Source organism: Rutidosis leptorrhynchoides, chromosome 7 (genome assembly GCF_046630445.1).
Source record: "Rutidosis leptorrhynchoides isolate AG116_Rl617_1_P2 chromosome 7, CSIRO_AGI_Rlap_v1, whole genome shotgun sequence".
Classification (NCBI taxonomy): Eukaryota; Viridiplantae; Streptophyta; class Magnoliopsida; order Asterales; family Asteraceae; genus Rutidosis; species Rutidosis leptorrhynchoides.
The window spans coordinates 307944310-307963852 of record NC_092339.1 but is presented as its reverse complement, the minus strand read 5'-3'; positions in this window follow the sequence as shown (position 1 = coordinate 307963852).

Genomic DNA, 19543 nt, shown 5'->3' with positions numbered 1-19543 from the left:
TTAGAACAAGTTACATGTGAATCGGAAGTCCATAGCATAGCAAACATTTTCCGTAAAATGACCAATGAAGACAGAAGCCTGCCAGTGTATCTGGACGGCGTCCAGATTGTCTGGACGGCGTCCAGCTTTGAAGGCTGGGACGGCGTCCAAATATCTGGACGGCGTCCAGCTTTGAAATCTGGGACGGCGTCCAAGGGTCTGGACGGCGTCCAGATTGGTATTCAAGTCTGATGCAGAAAACTTCTAAGTGCACGAACCAAAAATCAAACTAACACATTTTATGATCCGCAAACAACCAAAACATGTATCTTATATCATCGGAAAGGTATTTTGACGAGGAAAACATCTAAACACATTTCATTAATCACATTTACCTTTACAACAACCAAAATCACATTGAATGCTCAATCATTTAATGCATTCAAGTTCATAAATGTAAATCAATGATTCGGCAATCAATTTACATGAATGATATGCCGTCTCGAAGGTAATCAAGCATACAATACAACCTAATACTTACTAATAACATTTCATGTCATTCCAAGCATCAAAAGTAAATTTCACGTTCATCAAACCCTAACCCAATTTCACCAAAATCACTAATCAAGTTCATGAATTTTTCTAAAGCAACCTACACATCAAATTGAAGCTAGTGATACTAGGAACATATTTTATACTTGCACTTTATCATAACAACAACATTAAATCATCCAAAACTCAAAATCAAGCACACACTATTCATGTTCATGCTAGTTACACTAAAACAACGAGATCGAGTATATAAATCATATATTCATGTTAGACTTGAGCCATAGACACTAACTAACAACTTTATAAGTTAAAAACATCAAGAACACAAAATCTAGTGATTTTAGAAAGTTACCCAAATGTAATGAAATTGGTATGGAATCGAAGAGGAAGTTGCAAAGATTCCAAAAATGTAATTTGTTTTGCAAAACACCCGCTAGCTCGGATTTGGATGATGATTCTTGTTGGTGTTCTTTGAGAGAAAAAAAGGAAGTAGTAAAAGATGAGAATGAAAATGAATGGATGAAAGGGGTTTGACCCTTTGACCTAGTCAAGGGTTTGATCCCTTGTCAAGTTTAGTCGCTCAACTTTCGTTCAGGTGCGTGAATTACCTAAATGAGATAATTTAAAACGCGTATTAACGGGAGATGTTATAAGCATATAACGGAGTTTAAAATAGTATAATAGAAAAGTAAACAGAAAAAGGCGGGATGTTACATTACCTACTCCTTAAAAGAAATTTCGTCCCGAAATTTAAGTAGGCGTAGCAGTCGTTGTTTCTTCCTCTGGACCTTGCATTTCCGAGTTTACGAATAGATGAGGATATTTCCTTTGCATTTGATCTTGTCTTTCCCAAGTAAACTCGGGTCCCCTTTTGGCGTTCCAACGGACTTTGACAATTGGAATTCGGCTTTGTTTTAACGTTTTGACGGAGTTGTCCACAATTTCAACCGGTTCCTCCACGAAATGAAGTTTGTCATCAATGGTAAGCTCCTCGAGAGGAATGACGATATCGGGTTCGGCAATGCACTTTTTCAAGTTGGATACATGGAAAGTAGGATGAACGGAGCTCAATTGAGGCGGAAGATCTAAACGATAAGCAACGGTTCCAACACGCTCAAGATTAAGAAAGGACCAATATACCGCGGATTTAATTTCCCCCGTTTTTCAAAACGAATTACACCTTTCCAAGGTGCGACTTTTAACATTACTCGGTCGCCGACTTGAAATTCGAGGTCGTTGCGTCGTTTATCGGTATAGCTCTTTTGACGACTCCGGGCCATCTGAAGCCTATCTCGGATTTGTACGATCTTCTCAGTGGTTTCGTGAATGAGTTCGGGTCCGGTGATTTGCACGTCGCCTACCTCGGCCCAACAAAGAGGTGAACGACATTTTTGACCATATAGCGCTTCAAAAGGTGCGGCTTTAATACTCGCGTGATAACTATTGTTGTAAGAGAACTCGGCGAGAGGTAAGTGCTTGTCCCAAGCTTTTCCAAAATCAACCACGCAAGCTCGTAACATGTCCTCCAAGGTTGGAATGGTGCGTTCGCTTTGCCCATCGGTTTGGGGATGATATGCGGTGCTCATGTCTAAACGCGTTCCCAACGCTTCTTGCAAGGTACGCCAAAACCTAGAAACAAAACGGCCATCTCGGTCGGAGATAATCGATAAGGGTACACCGTGTCGGGCTACGATTTCTTTAATGTAAAGTTGTGCTAGTTTCTCCATGTTGTCGGTTTCCTTCATGGCTAGGAAGTGCGCGGATTTGGTGAGACGGTCAACAATAACCCAAATAGTATCATAACCGCCAACCGTCTTTGGTAGTTTGGTGATAAAATCCATCATTATCCTTTCCCACTTCCATTGCGGGATTTCAGGTTGTTGAAGTAGTCCGGACGGTCTTTGATGTTCGGCTTTGACTTTGGAACATGTCAAACACTTGGAAACATAAGTAGCTACGTCCCTTTTGATGTTCGGCCACCAATATTGTTGTTTAAGGTCGTGGTACATCTTATTGGCACCGGGGTGAATCGAGTATCGTGACTTATGTGCTTCATCTAAAATAAGGCTTCGTAGGTCCCCATAACTAGGCACCCAAATCCTCCCGGCGAATTATCGGAGTCCGGTTTCTTTAACTTCGAATCGAGAGGTGAGGGCGTTCAAGTGTTCGAAAGAGATGTTTTCATCCTTGAGAGCCTCTTCTTGGGCTACTCGAATTTGGTTATTAAGGTTGGTGTGGATGGTGATGTTTAAAGCTCGGACACGAAGAGGCACCGCTCTTTCTTTTCGACTTAAGGCATCGGCTACTACATTTGCCTTTCCGGGATGGTAACGAAGCTCACAATCATAATCGTTTAAAGTTTCAATCCACCGTCGTTGTCTCATGTTTAGTTGTTTTTGATCGAAGATGTGTTGAAGGCTTTTGTGATCGGTGAAGATGGTACTTTTGGTTCCATAAAGATAGCGTCTCCACATTTTAAGTGCGAAGACAACGGCTCCGAGTTCGAGATCATGTGTCGTATAGTTTCGTTCATGAATTTTGAGTTGTCGAGAAGCGTAAGCAATGACTTTCGTTCGTTGCATCAACACACACCCAAAACCATGTTTCGAGGCGTCGCAATACACAACAAAATCATCGTTGCCTTCCGGAAGTGACAAGATAGGAGCGGTGGTTAGCTTCATTTTCAAGATTTGAAATGCAGATTCTTGTTCGGTTGCCCAAATGAATTTCTTTCCCTTGTGAGTTAACGCGGTTAGAGGACGAACAACCAAAGAGAAATCCTTGATGAATCTACGATAGTATCCGACGAGACCCAAAAATTGACGAATGTGAGTAGGAGTAGTAGGAGTCTCCCATTTACTAATGGCTTCGATTTTTGATGGATCGACTTTAATACCTTGATCACTTACAACATGACCAAGAAACTGAACTTCCTTCAACCAAAATTCACACTTGGAGAATTTGGCATAGAGTCGTTCTTGTCTTAAAAGTTCAAGCACAAGTTGGAGGTGTTCCTCGTGTTCTTCTTCGCTTTTAGAATAAACCAAAATATCATCGATGAACACGATAACGAATTTGTCAAGATACGGTTTGCACACGCGGTTCATAAGATCCATGAACACCGCCGGTGCGTTAGTGAGACCAAATGGCATTACAAGAAATTCATAGCTACCATAACGAGTTCGGAAAGCGGTTTTGGAGACATCTTCCCCCTTAACCCTTAATTGATGATAGCCCGAGCGGAGATCGATTTTTGAATATACACAAGACCCTTGTAGTTGATCAAAGAGGTCATCGATGCGAGGAAGAGGATATCGGTTCTTAATCGTCAATTTGTTTAGTTCACGATAATCAATGCACATTCGTAGGGATCCATCTTTCTTTTTAACAAACAAAATCGGAGTGCCCCATGGTGAATGGCTAGGTTGGATAAAACCACGATCAAGTAGTTCTTGGATGTGACTTTGCAATTCTTGCATTTCGGATGGAGCAAGTCTATATGGTGCACGTGCTACGAGTGCGGCTCCCGGAATAAGATCGATTTGGAATTCAACTGGTCGATGAGGTGGAAGACCCGGCAATTCGTCGGGAAATACATCGGAATAGTCACTAACAATTGGCACATCATCGATGTGCTTCTCATCGGACTCGACTTTCTTAACATGAGCAAGGATCGCAAAACAACCCTTACGGAGTAGTTTTCTAACTTTAAGGCATGAAACGAGGTTGAGTCCGGTGCAACTCTTATCGCCATAAACAATCAAAGGTTCACCATTCTCGATAGGAATTCGAATTGTGTTAAGATCACAAAGGATGTGAGATTTCGTTTTGGCTAACCAATTCATACCGATTATTACATCAAAGCTTCCTAGTTCCATGGGTATCAAGTCAATTTCAAACTCATTACCCAAAATGTTTAATGTGCACCCCCGGTAATATGTGTCGGCACTCAATAGTTTCCCGTTGGCCACTTCAATGGTATAAGTGGTATCTAGTGGGAGTGGTAGAGTGCTAAAAGAATGAATCAAATTCTTGGATACAAAGCATTTATCGGCACCCGAATTGAATAAACAAGTTACATAAGTTTTATTGAGAAGAAACGTACCCGTGACTAATTCATTGTCATCTCGGGCTTCCTCGGTGTTGATGTTGAAAGCTCGGCCGCACGTATTGGGGTTATCTTTCCTCTTCGGGCATGCATTTCTATAATGGCCCGTTTGGCCACATTCATAACAAGTGCCTGTTTTTGGTGCATTGGGCCCCTTTCGAGCGATGGGGGCGACACTTTTACATTCGTTGGCCTTATGATCAACTCCTTGGCACCGATGGCAAATTAGCTTGCCACATTCACCAAAGTGATGCTTGTTGCATTTGTTGCAAAGAGGTAGGTTTCCGGCATAACCCTTCTTGCCGTCGGAGGTGTAAGGCTTCTTAGCAAAGCTGCTGTTGCTTGTTTGGGGGGCTTCCCACTTTCTTTTGTTGTTACCCGACTTACCCTCGGCTTTAGGTGCCGGCACTACAATTTCATCCACCGTTTCTATCAATTTGCGGGCCATGTTCAAAGCTTCTTGATGATTAGTGGGTTTGGATGACATTACTCCGTGTTTGATGCTCTTTGGAAGACCATCCATGTAAAGTTCAACCCTTAAAGCTTCGGGGTTCACAAGATTTGGGCACATCAAGGCTAGTTCGAAAAATCGTTGATTATAAGCCTTGAGATCATTTCCGACCGCCTTTAAAGTTCTTAGCTCTTGTTCGAGCCTTCGGGTTTCTTTACGAGGGAAATATTCGACAATCATCTTTTCCCTCAAGTCGGCCCAAGAGAGGGCGTGAGCTTCATCGGTACCCACCGATTGTACATAGGTGTTCCACCACGTGAGGGCGATACCGGCAAAGGTGTGGGTGGAATATTTGACTTTATCTTGGTCTCGACAACCGCTTATGCTAAAAACGGCTTCCGTTTGTTCGAACCATCGAGTGAGTACAACCGGTCCCCCGGTCCCATCAAAAGTATGAGGTTTGCACCCCATGAAGGCTTTATAGGAGCATCCCTCACTTGAGTTACCGGCTCCTTGATTGTTGTTGTTGTGGTTGTTGTTATTGTTGGAGGAGTGATCGGCCATGGCCGCTTCCACGGCGGTGGCTATCATTCATTGTAGAGCTTGTTCGGGAGCCTCATGGCGTGGCACACGACGAGGAGGCATTGTTCCTTCAAAACACGAGAATACCGTTGATTAGTATTTTCAATAATACTAATCATGATATGGAAATAGGATAGAGAGAAAAATTTTCCTTGACTCGCCTTTAATTCTTTGTGTCATAATGTCGAAACGTTCATATGAGTCACCGTAATATAATCCCGGAAATTATATTACCCTAATTCATATGTGCATTCGACATTACTTCACTAAGTCAAGGTGGCGCGTCAATCAAATTAATCAACGTGAGATTAAGATGAAATAAAAGTAGATATGAGTAGAAACGTTCGAGTATAATGCACAAGTAGTCAAGTAATTCCTACTTCAAGTCTATATGCCGGTTGTAGTCTAGACTCACTAATGTACCCTATGACTCGGGGTTGACACCAATGAACTCTAAATCCCTACAACCAACGCTCTGATACCATCTGTAGCGACCCGACAAAATCGTCATTGACGGCGCCGTCTACTTAGGTCCCGTTACGTGGTTATAAGTCTTTAAAACAATGTTTGACCAAAAGTATGTCGCATTCATTTCAAAAGTAAAGATGTTTCAAGGTCTACAAGGTAGTTTGACAACTAGTTACATAACAAAGTTTAAAGTACAATTTAAACATATGCGACACAAATGAAAGTAGCCAAAAGACGCTCCACGTATGCATGTTTACTCGACATCCAAGCAAGTATCAAAAGTAATGAGCGGAAGCATGTATCACAAAACGTTCAAGGACCTGAGAAAAACATAGAAATCTGTCAACGAAAACGTTGGTGAAATCATAGGTTTAAGTAAGTAAGTACAACTGAACCACAAGATTTGCAACAATGATGTAATAGTAATACATTCCAAAAGTTTGTTTCACGAGCACCTAATTATCAATGCTTAACATTCCTTCCATAGAACCCCATCACAATAGTGTTATAACATACACTGTTTCTCGAAAATATATTTCATTCGTAAACGGTAGCGAACCGTTTAAATGAGGGTTTGTCAAACCCATATGGCCATATAACATAAGTTCTCGCTTACACCCGGCAAGTGTAACTAATGATAATCGAATTGAGGATTTTTGTTCAAACTCGTATGTAGAATGTTTGTTTTCCTGTACTTGTGTTCACTTAGTAAAAAGAAACGTTTATGTTTTCTCATCCCAAATGTAAGTGCAAAAGAGTAAAAGTGGGACTATGATCTCACCTTGTGTGCACGAGTAATAAGTACTTCAACAAGTAATGTGTGCAAAGAACAATGCTAGTCTTGACCTAAACAAATAGGTTTATATCAATATTGGTAAACATGATAGGTCAAAGAGTTCAATTAGTCCTATGGCTCGTTAAGACTCGATCATAATAGCACATGAATCAAATTGTCATGTTTCATGCAAGGTACAAGTATAAAAGCATGTTAGAACGATTGCACAAACATTTGGTTAAGTTTGATTAAAAGTCAACTTAGGTCGGGTCAAAGTCAACGAAAAAGTCAACAACTTCGGGTCGGGTCCCGAACTATTTTTCTGAGGTTTTTAATCATAGATGAGCATGTTAGAACAAGTTACATGTGAATCGGAGGTCCATAGCATAGCAAACATTTTCCGTAAAATGACCAATGAAGACAGAAGCCTGCCAGTGTATCTGGACGGCGTCCAGGTTGTCTGGACGGCGTCCAGCTTTGAAGGCTGGGACGGCATCCAAATATCTGGATGGCGTCCAGCTTTGAAATCTGGGACGGCGTCCAAGGGTCTGGACGGCGTCCAGATTGGTATTCAAGTCTGATGCAGAAAACTTCTAAGTGCACGAACCAAAAACCAAACTAACACATTTTATGATCCGCAAACAACCAAAACATGTATCTTATATCATCGGAAAGGTATTTTGACGAGGAAAACATCTAAACACATTTCATCAATCACATTTACCTTTACAACAACCAAAATCACATTGAATGCTCAATCATTTAATGCATTCAAGTTCATAAATGCAAATCAATGATTCGGCAACCAATTTACATGAATGATATGCCGTCTCGAAGGTAATCAAGTATACAATACAACCTAATACTTACTAATAACATTTCATGTCATTCCAAGCATCAAAAGTCCATTTCACGTTCATCAAACCCTAACCCAATTTCACCAAAATCACTAATCAAGTTCATGAAGTTTTCTAAAGCAACCTACACATCAAATTGAAGCTAGTGATACTAGGAACACATTTTATACTTGCACTTTATCATAACAACAACACTAAATCATCCAAAACTCATAATCAAGCACACACTATTCATGTTCATGCTAGTTACACTAAAACAACGAGATCGAGCATATAAATCATATATTCATGTTAGACCTGAGCCATAGACACTAACTAACAACTTTATAAGTTAAAAACATCAAGAACACAAAATCTAGTGATTTTAGAAAGTTACCCAAATGTAATGAAATTGGTATGGAATCGAAGAGGAATTTGCAAGGATTCCAAAAATGTAATTTGTTTTGCAAAACACCCGCTAGCTCGGATTTGGATGATGATTCTTGTTGGTGTTCTTTGAGAGAAAAAAAGGAAGTAGTAAAAGATGAGGATGAAAATGAATGGATGAAAGGGGTTTGACCCTTTGACCTAGTCAAGGGTTTGATCCCTTGTCAAGTTTAGTCCCTCAACTTTCGTTCGGGTGCGTGAATTACCTAAACGAGATAATTTAAAATGTGTATTAACGGGAGATGTTATAAGCATATAACGGAGTTTAAAATAGTATAACGGAAAAGTAAACGGAAAAAGGCGGGATGTTACAATTATTAAGTCAATTATAGTTGGATATTTTATGAATTGGTATGCGTGTCGTCAACTTTTGATGTAAAGCAAGTTTGTCTTTTAAAAACGAATGCAATGTTTGTAAAATGTATCATATAGAGGTCAAGTAGCTAGCGATGTAATCAACTATTATGAATCGTTTGTAATCGATATGGACTTCGTCCAGATGGATTAGGACGGGTCCTTTCAGTTGGTATCAGAGCGGTGGTCTTAGTGAACCGGGTCTGCATTAGTGTGTCTAACTGATAAGCCGTTAGGATGCATTAGTGAGTCTAGACTTTGACCGTGTCTGCATTTCAAAAGTTTACTTATCATTTCGTGTCGAAAATTTCCTGCTTATCATTCTTAGAGAATCACTTGCTTATCATCCTTAGTCTAGACACATCTTATTACATTAATTGCATGATTAGTGTATAGACAAAAATTTATATCTTAGCATATCTGCTAATTCATATCTTAGCGTACCTGTTATTGTTACCAATGCCTGACAGCTTCCTTAGATTCCTCCGTAACTTATGGGATTTTAGTATTATATATGCATATGTAAATTATGTATTGCAGGATACTAATCTACATCCTATAATCTATTTCTTATCAAAAATCCTTCATCTGATCGTACGAGATGAATCCTGCAACCAGTTTGAGTCTCTCAGATTCCGATAGTTATTCCGATAGTTAATCCGAGAGCTATTCTGACATAGATGTTCACCTAAGCTCCGAAAACAGCGTCATTAGCATGAATCAACCAATCAGCCATTATCAATTCATCTGATGGGTTCGTAGTCGACTTAATTAATGAAAACGCGCAGAAGGCAATCCCTTCCACCAACCGAATTCACCTCTTGACAATGAACCTGAAGCGTTTACCGGCGAACCTGTTCGAGACACCATTTTCACCCTCAATTTCTGAGTATCTCGTCACAATTATATTCTATCCACAATTCTAAACCTTATTCATCCACTCTTCTGACCGACAATCATCCCGGAGGAATACAAGAAGTCAGCGAACTTCGTGCTCAAGTTGTAGCCTTGAAAAATATGGTGCAAAATTTACCAGCTTCAGCAAGATCATCGGCACCAACAGTACCATCAGTAACAGCACCAGTACCATCAACAATCCATGCCTCAACATCTCATTCTGTACCTCGAGTATAATCATCGTTCTACATGACGTTCTACATCATTTATCTTCGTTCGACATGGCGATTATGTATTCTCTAATGTTTTAGAGATTATATATTCTTGTTCTAACGGTAAATCAAATGAGTCTATTATCATATTGACTCATTAAATCCATAATTACATCTAAAGAAAATATATATGTATATATATTTTCATAAAGATTGTAATTAAAAATTCTTTCGTACAAACTGTTAATGATGAAAATATTTTAACGGGTAGGTAATACCCGAGGAATATTTAGATTTCACATGAATAAGTTACACTGTACATTCTTCGAATTTGATTCAACGATCATTTACTATCCTATTTACAACCACCGATTTACGTATCCGTTCACCAAAGAATAACTATTTTCATTCAAATTCAATTTCATATTTGGATTTTGATCTATCAGAATCCAACAAGTGGCATAATGAAGAAATAATGGACACAATAAAAATTGATTAGAAACAGACTAATTAACAATATGAAATATTGTTAAGAAACCACGCTAACAAGATCTTAGCTAACTGTTCCTAGCTAACTGTTAATTCCGTATTACATTTTATTTTATCGCAATTTAATTATCGCAATTTATTTATCGCAGTTTATTTATCTCAATTTATATTCTAGAAATTTTATTTATCGTCATTTAATTTCTGTATTTATTTTAGGCACTTTAAATATAGGGACACGTATACAAGGTTTTGACATATCATATCGACGCATTTATATATATTATTTGGAATAACCATAGACACTCTATATGCAGTAATGATCGAGTTCTCTATACAGGGTTGAGGTTGATTCTACAATAATATATATAATTTGAGTTGTGATCGAGTCTGAGACAAGTACACGGGTCACGATACGTATTAATTAATTCAAATATTATATATTAAATTGTATATAAATTATTGGACTGTTAACTGTGGAGTATCGACTGTGGACGAATAATATTGGACAATTAAAAAGAATTAAAATATTGATTATAACATATGAAACTAAAAAAAATCTTCAAGTTTGCCACTTGATTTCGTCTTAAACATCATTTGTATCTTAATGATTACAATCTACGTTCAAACCTTTCGTGATTCTTGAAAACACCTCAATCTAGAGAATGAACCAACCGCACTTTATCTACGAAAAAAAAAAATTTATGCATATAGTTATGCACCTGAGAAACTCTCGACAATTGAGTAAAAGTTTAACACTGAGCCGCATCAGATCCTTTGGCATTTATTAGCAAAAAAAAAAAATAACTTTGCGATCCCTTTTCAAATTAGTCAATTTTATCACAGCTTCAACAAATCAACTTCGACTTCCATTCGAATTAGCCTTATTATAATCTCGATATATATAAGTTTGCCTGACGTCATCGTTACCGGAGAACCGCTTATATTTCACCACATTAGCAGTAAAATTACCAGCAACTTCAACGAATTTGGACTTTACGAAAAATCATTATATTCATTGAAACCCCATCGTGTATTCATCTATACCCCGTAACAATAACTGCCATACCAATTACCGGGAATCAGCAAATCTGTATTATGAGTCTCGCAACATTTCCACATCAACAGTTATATGTATTTATATAACATTACTCTCTTAGAACTATGATCTTCCATTCTGGAATTCTGAAAAGCACCCAGTCTGTGAATTAATGCTCTGAATTTTGAAAAGTTGAATGAAGCAACAAAAACTGTAAACGATCTTAATAGCCAGAAGTTTGATAATAAAGAATAGTATGTTGGAAAAGCTCAGAAAAGTTGGAACTGGAAAACGGATTGAGCTAACCACGAAGGAGACCAAGGACAAATACAAGGACCATACCCTCTATTCAAAGAATCCAGGTAATTCTGGATCCGTTGAAATCTCTAGAGAATATCTTGCTCCGAAGTCATGTTAAAATCTTGCGGAAAATTTTTCTTCATCAACCTTCGAACTTGGAAATTCCAAGATATCATCGTATCTTTCATTATAAATATCCTCCATATTTCTGAAGATATTTTTAGAACTATTCTTATCTGAAATCATTAATCTCTTCGTGCTATCAGTGTTACATCATATAGAAACTGTTAGTTTCTATATTCTGTAAACTTTCGAGCTTAAAATATGAATGTTATTGAAGTAATGTTGGGAACTGAAGCATGAGTTAGTATAATATAATGACACTTGATCAACGTGATTATATTACAGTAAGTCATACTGAGTTTCTAATGAAACGTGATGATTCACAGACCATAACGTCATCATGTGTCATGTTACATAACTCTTTCATTCTATATAACCTCCGAACATATCAAGAAGAATATATTCTTGATAGTTTTATCTTCTGTAATTTTGATAAATTTGAAAATCAAATCGTGCTATCACGTTCCACCATGCTTAGAACATTATAATCATTTGAAACTTTATATCTACGAATTCTGGATCATTGTTCGCTTGACTTGGAGTCGGGAAAAGAAAAAAAGAATATGGAGCTCCGAAAAATAAAGGAAAATATAAAGCCGATCACAAACACAGGAATTACAAACCGTGTATATCAATGTTTATCGCAACATAAAGACACGGGAGAATTAAAAACATTATACCCCAAGGGCGAAGTAGAAGAAAACAGATTCCTCCGATGGTAATTGGAAAGGAGAATGATTGTTGCGATATTGAGGATAAGGACAAGGATCATAATTGGATTAAGCATTTTCATAATCTTTTGAATTTGTGGATTGTATAGAAATGGTGAGAATAAGGGAACGGAAGAGCTTAATTTATAAGGGAAATATCAGACAGAGTAATCGAGGTGGATCACCGTATTTAATTTTAGAGATCTTAATTTCCTTATTCACCGAAGAGTCAAATCTTTTAGATTTCGAAGATTTTCTTTAAATCTCTTGAATTCTGGAATTCAAACGGGACCACGTTAAAGGTTAGGATGCACCTTATTTTTCTAAATTCAACCCTGACTCTATCATAAGTTAAGACGAATCTTTACTTTTTCTATTTCAATCTTTTGTGATAGCTTCACTCATACTCTTTACATAAACGAATTGTTTTATCCATAATACTCAATGATGATAACACTCTAATTTTCAACTCATATTCGTCATAAAAACATGTTTATTGTTAACTATGACAACCTCACTCAAATTTCGGGACGAAATTTCTTTAACGGGTAGGTACTGTAGTGACCCGAAAACTTCCGATCAAATTTAAACTTGAATCTTTATATGTTTTCGACACGATAAGTAAAAATTTCTAATATTGAGTCTCGAAAGTTTTGAAATCTATATTCATGTAATCAATTGACCTTCGACTGCTCTCGACGATTCACGAACCATTAATTGTAAATAGATATGTGTGTATGGATATATAAATAATAATTGGAAATATAATTTAAAATATTATATGTTGTTGTTATTAAAAGTAATTGTGTGAAATAAATAAAAATATGATATTATGAAAATTATTATTTAAAACATATCTATCAATATAAATAAAGTGTATTAAAAATATCTAAAGTCTCAAAGACAATCATGATTTTCATCTATTTCAGAAAATTTTGAATTCCTTTGCTAGCCAAATTTGGCAACGTACATTTGTAAGTGTAAATGTACGTACGTGTATGAATTTTTATTTTTTTATATGTGCCGTATATCCCTTGAGAAAAGGATATGATATACAATGCATTATTTCTTGTAGATCTTTTGATAAATTACAGTTGCAATTTCCATGACTATAGTTGTTTTAAATTTAGTCATGGGCAGTCAAGATCGTCAAATTTAGGTGGCTGCTATATATATTTTTTATTTCCACGTTCTATTATTTATGTTTCTATTATTATATGAACAACTTGTAACCCATTAGCATATATAGAGATGCATTTTGTTATCTACATTTATTACATCGAGCTTGGTCACCGGTGCTTATCTCATTCTGATGTAACTGAAATGTGATACTAACTTTAGAAGTCCAAAAGTTTATCCAATTAAATATGATGCTAAATTTATTCTGGTTGCTAAAATGATGAAACAAGGTCAGCATTACATGATGTTTTTGATGTGAATTTTGATTATTTTGAAAAAGCTATTAACACCACTTACATGCATTTTTTTATTAACTATTAAATACTACATAAATGCACATATTTGCAATTTTATAACATTCATTTCTTGTTACCCACCACAACCCCACTTGATCACTAATTTCATCGACCCCATCAAGGAAAATATTAATCGATCACCACTTTTAAAAGAATTGGACATATGTGTTATTTTCTTTGATTGATTGACACCCCAAATAGCCCACCCACTGATATTGTTTCCTTCTTTCCGTTTAACATCCTATCACCTTTCTCTACCTACTCATATACACATATAGAACAACATATGCATATGAGATATATGATATACATATTGATATAAAACTTTTCCCTTCTCCTTCATCATCTCACTTCTTCTTAATTACTCAGCCCAACCGAGACCATCATGTCACTACTACCTGTTCTCTGTTGTTGCAGCTAACCATCACCGAAGCCACACCTTTTATCTCAAATACTATGAGCACATACATTTACACATGGGATAGTAAAGAACACCATGTGTTCAAGTTCTTTTCTCTGCTTAACTTCCATCATTTTTTTTTCTATAAACATCTATAAGATACATATATTTACTGCACACTATATGAAACCATCGAAACCATAAATCATTACCTACTATTCGACCCTACTTCCTGTCCGAGAACCAACCCAACCAGACTACTTTCTGCTCGATCTTCTGGCTTTCTGATTAGATCAAGCAACTCAAAAACCAAACCTTACAACCATGACCTGCTGTTCCTGGTTATTGTTCCACGCATCTTCAACCCCACAACACTCACGAATCACCACTGCAAAACCCTCACCACATCTATCACTAAAAGACCCCACCTGCAACAGCTAATAGCTGCTGCCGTTTTCCACTACTAACCGCCAGCTTACTGCTGTATTTTGCAGTTATAAACCGCCACGCAACACCACCCTCGCCACTACTTCATCTCTGATCAACACCATTACCCAACGGCTGCTATTACCTTCGATTATTTTTCTGTTTTGGTCTGATACAAACAAAACAACCATCATCGCAGCTACTGCTTGTTTTTTTTTTCTTTTTTTTTTTATTTGGGGAACGAAAGGTATAATAGATGAGGAATATACCGTAAAGATTAAGATAGATGATAATTAGTAAAGGTTTATGAAAAAGGTGAAGATAGTTAGGTATAAATGATGATGATTAGGAATGATGAATAATGGTGTTGTCAAAACCGAACCCCACACAAAAGCCTTAAACTTTCATCTGCTATGAAAATTTCACGAGGCATATTATAAAACTTAGGCTGTAAATTATTGAATTATGTAACGGGCTTAATTAAATTGGGTTGTAAATTTTGTTGTTGGGTCGTTAATTGCCATATGGATTGTGAGGCGAGTTGTGCCTGTTCTAGTTGTTGTTGGGCCAGAGATGGTAATGATGAAATGCAGTGACGATAGTTAAGATGAAGATTTCATGATGATGATTTAAGTGATGATACATAATACATGATGTTATAGATAATAGTAATGATGATTCGATGACAGATAATGATGTTACTATGATGATAATTATGTGATATTAGATGATGATGATGAAAATGTTAAAATGGGTTTTGATTTAAGAAGATGAAGTATAGAAACAGTTAAAATGGGTTAAATAAAATCGAGTTAGGAACTAGAACAGAAAAGATAAGCGGCGTAGATGGTTAAGGGGTGGTGTTAGGTAGCGAGAGGTCACGGGTTCGAGCCTGGTTCTGGGCAATTCTTTTTAGGAAAGGCTTTTGAAGGGTATACATTTTTACTTTTATTTCTAATATTATTATTATGATTATTATTATTATTACTATAAAAATTATTATTATCAATATCATTATTAGTATTATTATCATTATTTTAGTATTATCATAATTATTATTTTAACAAATAAAAGATATTTATATATAAATATAATTATTATATATATCATAAGTATATCTAATTTACTATTTTAATATAAAAGAAACATATAAAGATATATATAACATTTGAAATAACAAATACATTATAATAAGTAATATATTATATAATTAATATATATAAACTGGTTTGATTATTATTACATGATAATTATACGTTTTAATATATATAACTGATATAGGTTCGTGAATCCGAGGCCAACCTTACACTTGTTCAATGATGTTATATGTATTTTTACTACTAAATACAGTATGGTGAGTTTCATTCGCCCTTTTTACTCTTTACGTTTTTGGGCTGAGAATAAATGCAAATGCTTTATTAACTGTTTTTACAATATTTATATGTGTGAGTTTCATTAATCCCTTTTTAAATGCTTTTGCAATATATATTTTTGGGACTGAGAATACATGCGATGTTTTTATAACTGTTTTACGAAATAAACACAAGTAATCGAAACTACACTCTATGGTTGAATTATTGAAATCGAATATGCCCCTTTTATTAAGTCTGGTAATCTAAGAATTAGGGAACAGACACCCTAATTGACGCGAACTCTAAAGATAGATCTATCGGGCCCAACAAGCCCCATCCAAAGTACCGAATGCTTTAGTACTTCGAAATTTATATCATGTCCGAAGGAGGATCCCGGAATGATGGGGATATTCTTATATGCATATTGTGAATGTCGGTTACCAGGTGTTCAATCCATATGAATGATTATTTTTGTCACTATGCATGGGACGTTTATTTATGAGAACTGAAAATGAAAATCTTGTGGTGTATTAAAATGATGGAAATGATTATTTATGTTAAACTAAAGAACTCACCAACCTTTTGGTTGACACTTTAAAGCATGTTTATTCTCAGGTACGAAAGAAATCTTCCGCTGTGCATTTTGATCATTTTAAAGATATTACTTGGAGTCATTCATGACATATTTCAAAAGACGTTGCATTCGAGTCGTTGAGTTCATCAAGATTATTATTAAGTCAATTATAGTTGGATATTTTATGAATTGGTATGCTTGTCGTCAACTTTTGATGTAAAGCAAGTTTGTCTTTTAAAAACGAATGCAATGTTTGTAAAATGTATCATATAGAGGTCAAGTACCTCGCGATGTAATCAACTATTATGAATCGTTTGTAATCGATATGGACTTCGTCCAGATGGATTAAGACGGGTCCTTTCATCCAACTAATTCAATAATAATCAACAGAACTTCTTTCTGTATAATAATTCATTCGAGGAATGTTTTGCTTGTGTCTATCTCATCAAACATTTATAAAAGCATTTCATGTATTCTCAGTCCAAAAAAATATAGATTTCAAAAGCATTTAATGAAACAGTTATAAAAACAGCGCATGTATTCTCAGTCCCAAAAATGTAAAGAGTAAAAGGGAATTAAATGAACTCACGATACGATATTTTGTAGTAAAAATATGCATACGACGAAACTGAACAATGCAGGGTTGGCCTTGGATTCACAAACATATATCAAATATATATATTAACACGTTGTAATATTAATCAACTAAGTTTATATATTTTATAATACATATAGATTAATATCCTTATATATAGTTATATTAATCTTTATGATTTGTTATAATACTTATATGTATATACTTTCATAAATGTCACATTAATATAAATAATACTATATTAGTTAATATATTAGAAATTTAGTATATTTATGATATATGAAATAAATATATATTTTTATATAAATCACTTCTGTTTTTAATAATAATAATAATAATAATAATAAAATAATGATAATAATATTAATAATGATAAAACTAATCATAATAATGATATTGATACTTTTAATGATAATTCTAATAATAAAAAATAATAACAATAATAATACTATCAATAATAATAATAATAATAATATTACTAAAAATAATAATAAAAATAAAAATATACTACCTTTAAGAATAAGCTTCCAAAAAATAATAATAGAAAAATCGCCTCTACCCGGGCTCGAACCGATGACCTCTCACTTAACGAACACACACCCAACCACTCCTCTGCTTTCCCTTTTCTGATTATATTCATACAAAATTTCTTTTATCCCTCATATATGTACGGCCCAGAATTTAGTTCATCACAAGCCCAATTATATGCTAAGGAGCCCAATTATAAAGGTCCAGTAAACAGCCCAGCATATCCAACATCAAAAGCTCGATCGGTTTTTCAGTTTTTATGAAGTGGCAGTACAACGAAGAAGTAGTAGGGTTTTGGGTTTTGTTGATCAGAAAAAGAAACAGGTAATCGAATAGAGCATCTTAAACAAGCTGGTTTCTTGATCAAAACAAAGACAAGATAATAAGGGTAGCAGCAGCAGGTTCATACTCGATTGGGTTTACAAAAGAAACAGCAACAATCGATCACCATCTCATTCATCTTTATCAACTCATCTCGTATATCCTTCATATCATTACCATCATTATATCATACGGTTCATCATCTTATCATCACTTCAACATCGTGACATCATCATTAACTTACTATTCATCATCATCTTCGTTTCACCAACATCAATTTCGTGCATCATCATTCTTTGTCACTGTAACAGAAGCATAAAATAACAGCTAGCAGCAGTAACAGAGGGTTGTTATCGCCGGTTGAAACAAAAAAAATAAAAAATAAAATAAAAGAACAATCACGATGGGATGGTGATGGCGTATGGTGGTTCATGTTTGAACATAAACAGGAAACTGCCGGTGGTGGTTGTGGGACGAGTTATTGTGGCGATGAACTGTGGTGGCTAGGGTGGTGGAGAAGAAAAGTGAAGTGGTAAGGTGTGACCTGGGTTTTGAAACAGACCCCAAGACTGCAGTAGTCAAAGATCAATTTGTAGCAGTCACAATTAACTAACACGATTGGTGGTGATGTGCTTCACGAAAGGAAACATAAATAGATGGGTTTGATGATGTTGATCGAGTGGGGTTTCGTTTTTGTTAGGGTTTGATGCTGTAATTAGAGTAGTAAGTAGGAACTATGAAATTTGTTGGGTTTCATGGTGATTGAGGATGGTGGTTGTGGTGGTGTTATTTGGAAGTGGTAGTGGAATAGTGGCGGGTTTTAGTTGTGGTGATGATGTTTTTATGAGATTGAATGTATATATAACCATATATATATATATATATATATATATATATATATATATATATATATATATATATATATATATATATATATATATATATATATATATATATCATTATAGTAATATTAATTAATAATAATATAATATTGAAAATCTTAAATGGAATGCTGGTGTTTGATCAAGACAGTAAACGGAAATAAAAGGTAATAGTGATCAAATAGTGGTTTTGATTTCAATCATGCATCTAACTTTATATATATTACATGATACGAATGAATGGATACAAATGAAACGTGCACTTAATTAATTAAAAAAATATAAGCAGCCTCACAATTTGTAATCTAGTTTACCTACAGTTTTCACGGAGTGATATATCATAGTCCGTGATTAATTTAGTGGCGTATAAAAAGTCTTCAGAAAAATTCCATATTTTTAAATTAAATATATTTAATTATTCTAGTCATTATTTTATGAAAATAATTATTAATTGTTTAAATCAAAATTAACTCAACTGTCTGTGCTAGATCCTGTGTAAAATATAAAAATTTTTAAATTAAATGAGTAGCCCCTAAATACATATTTAATAAGCCTAAAAATTATATAACTCATTTTTGAATCACCGTTTATTCTGCAAATCATCTAAGTTTGAATTCAACTTGTTCAAATAACCATCGAGTGCTACAATTGTTTATTAAATGAATTCGAAAT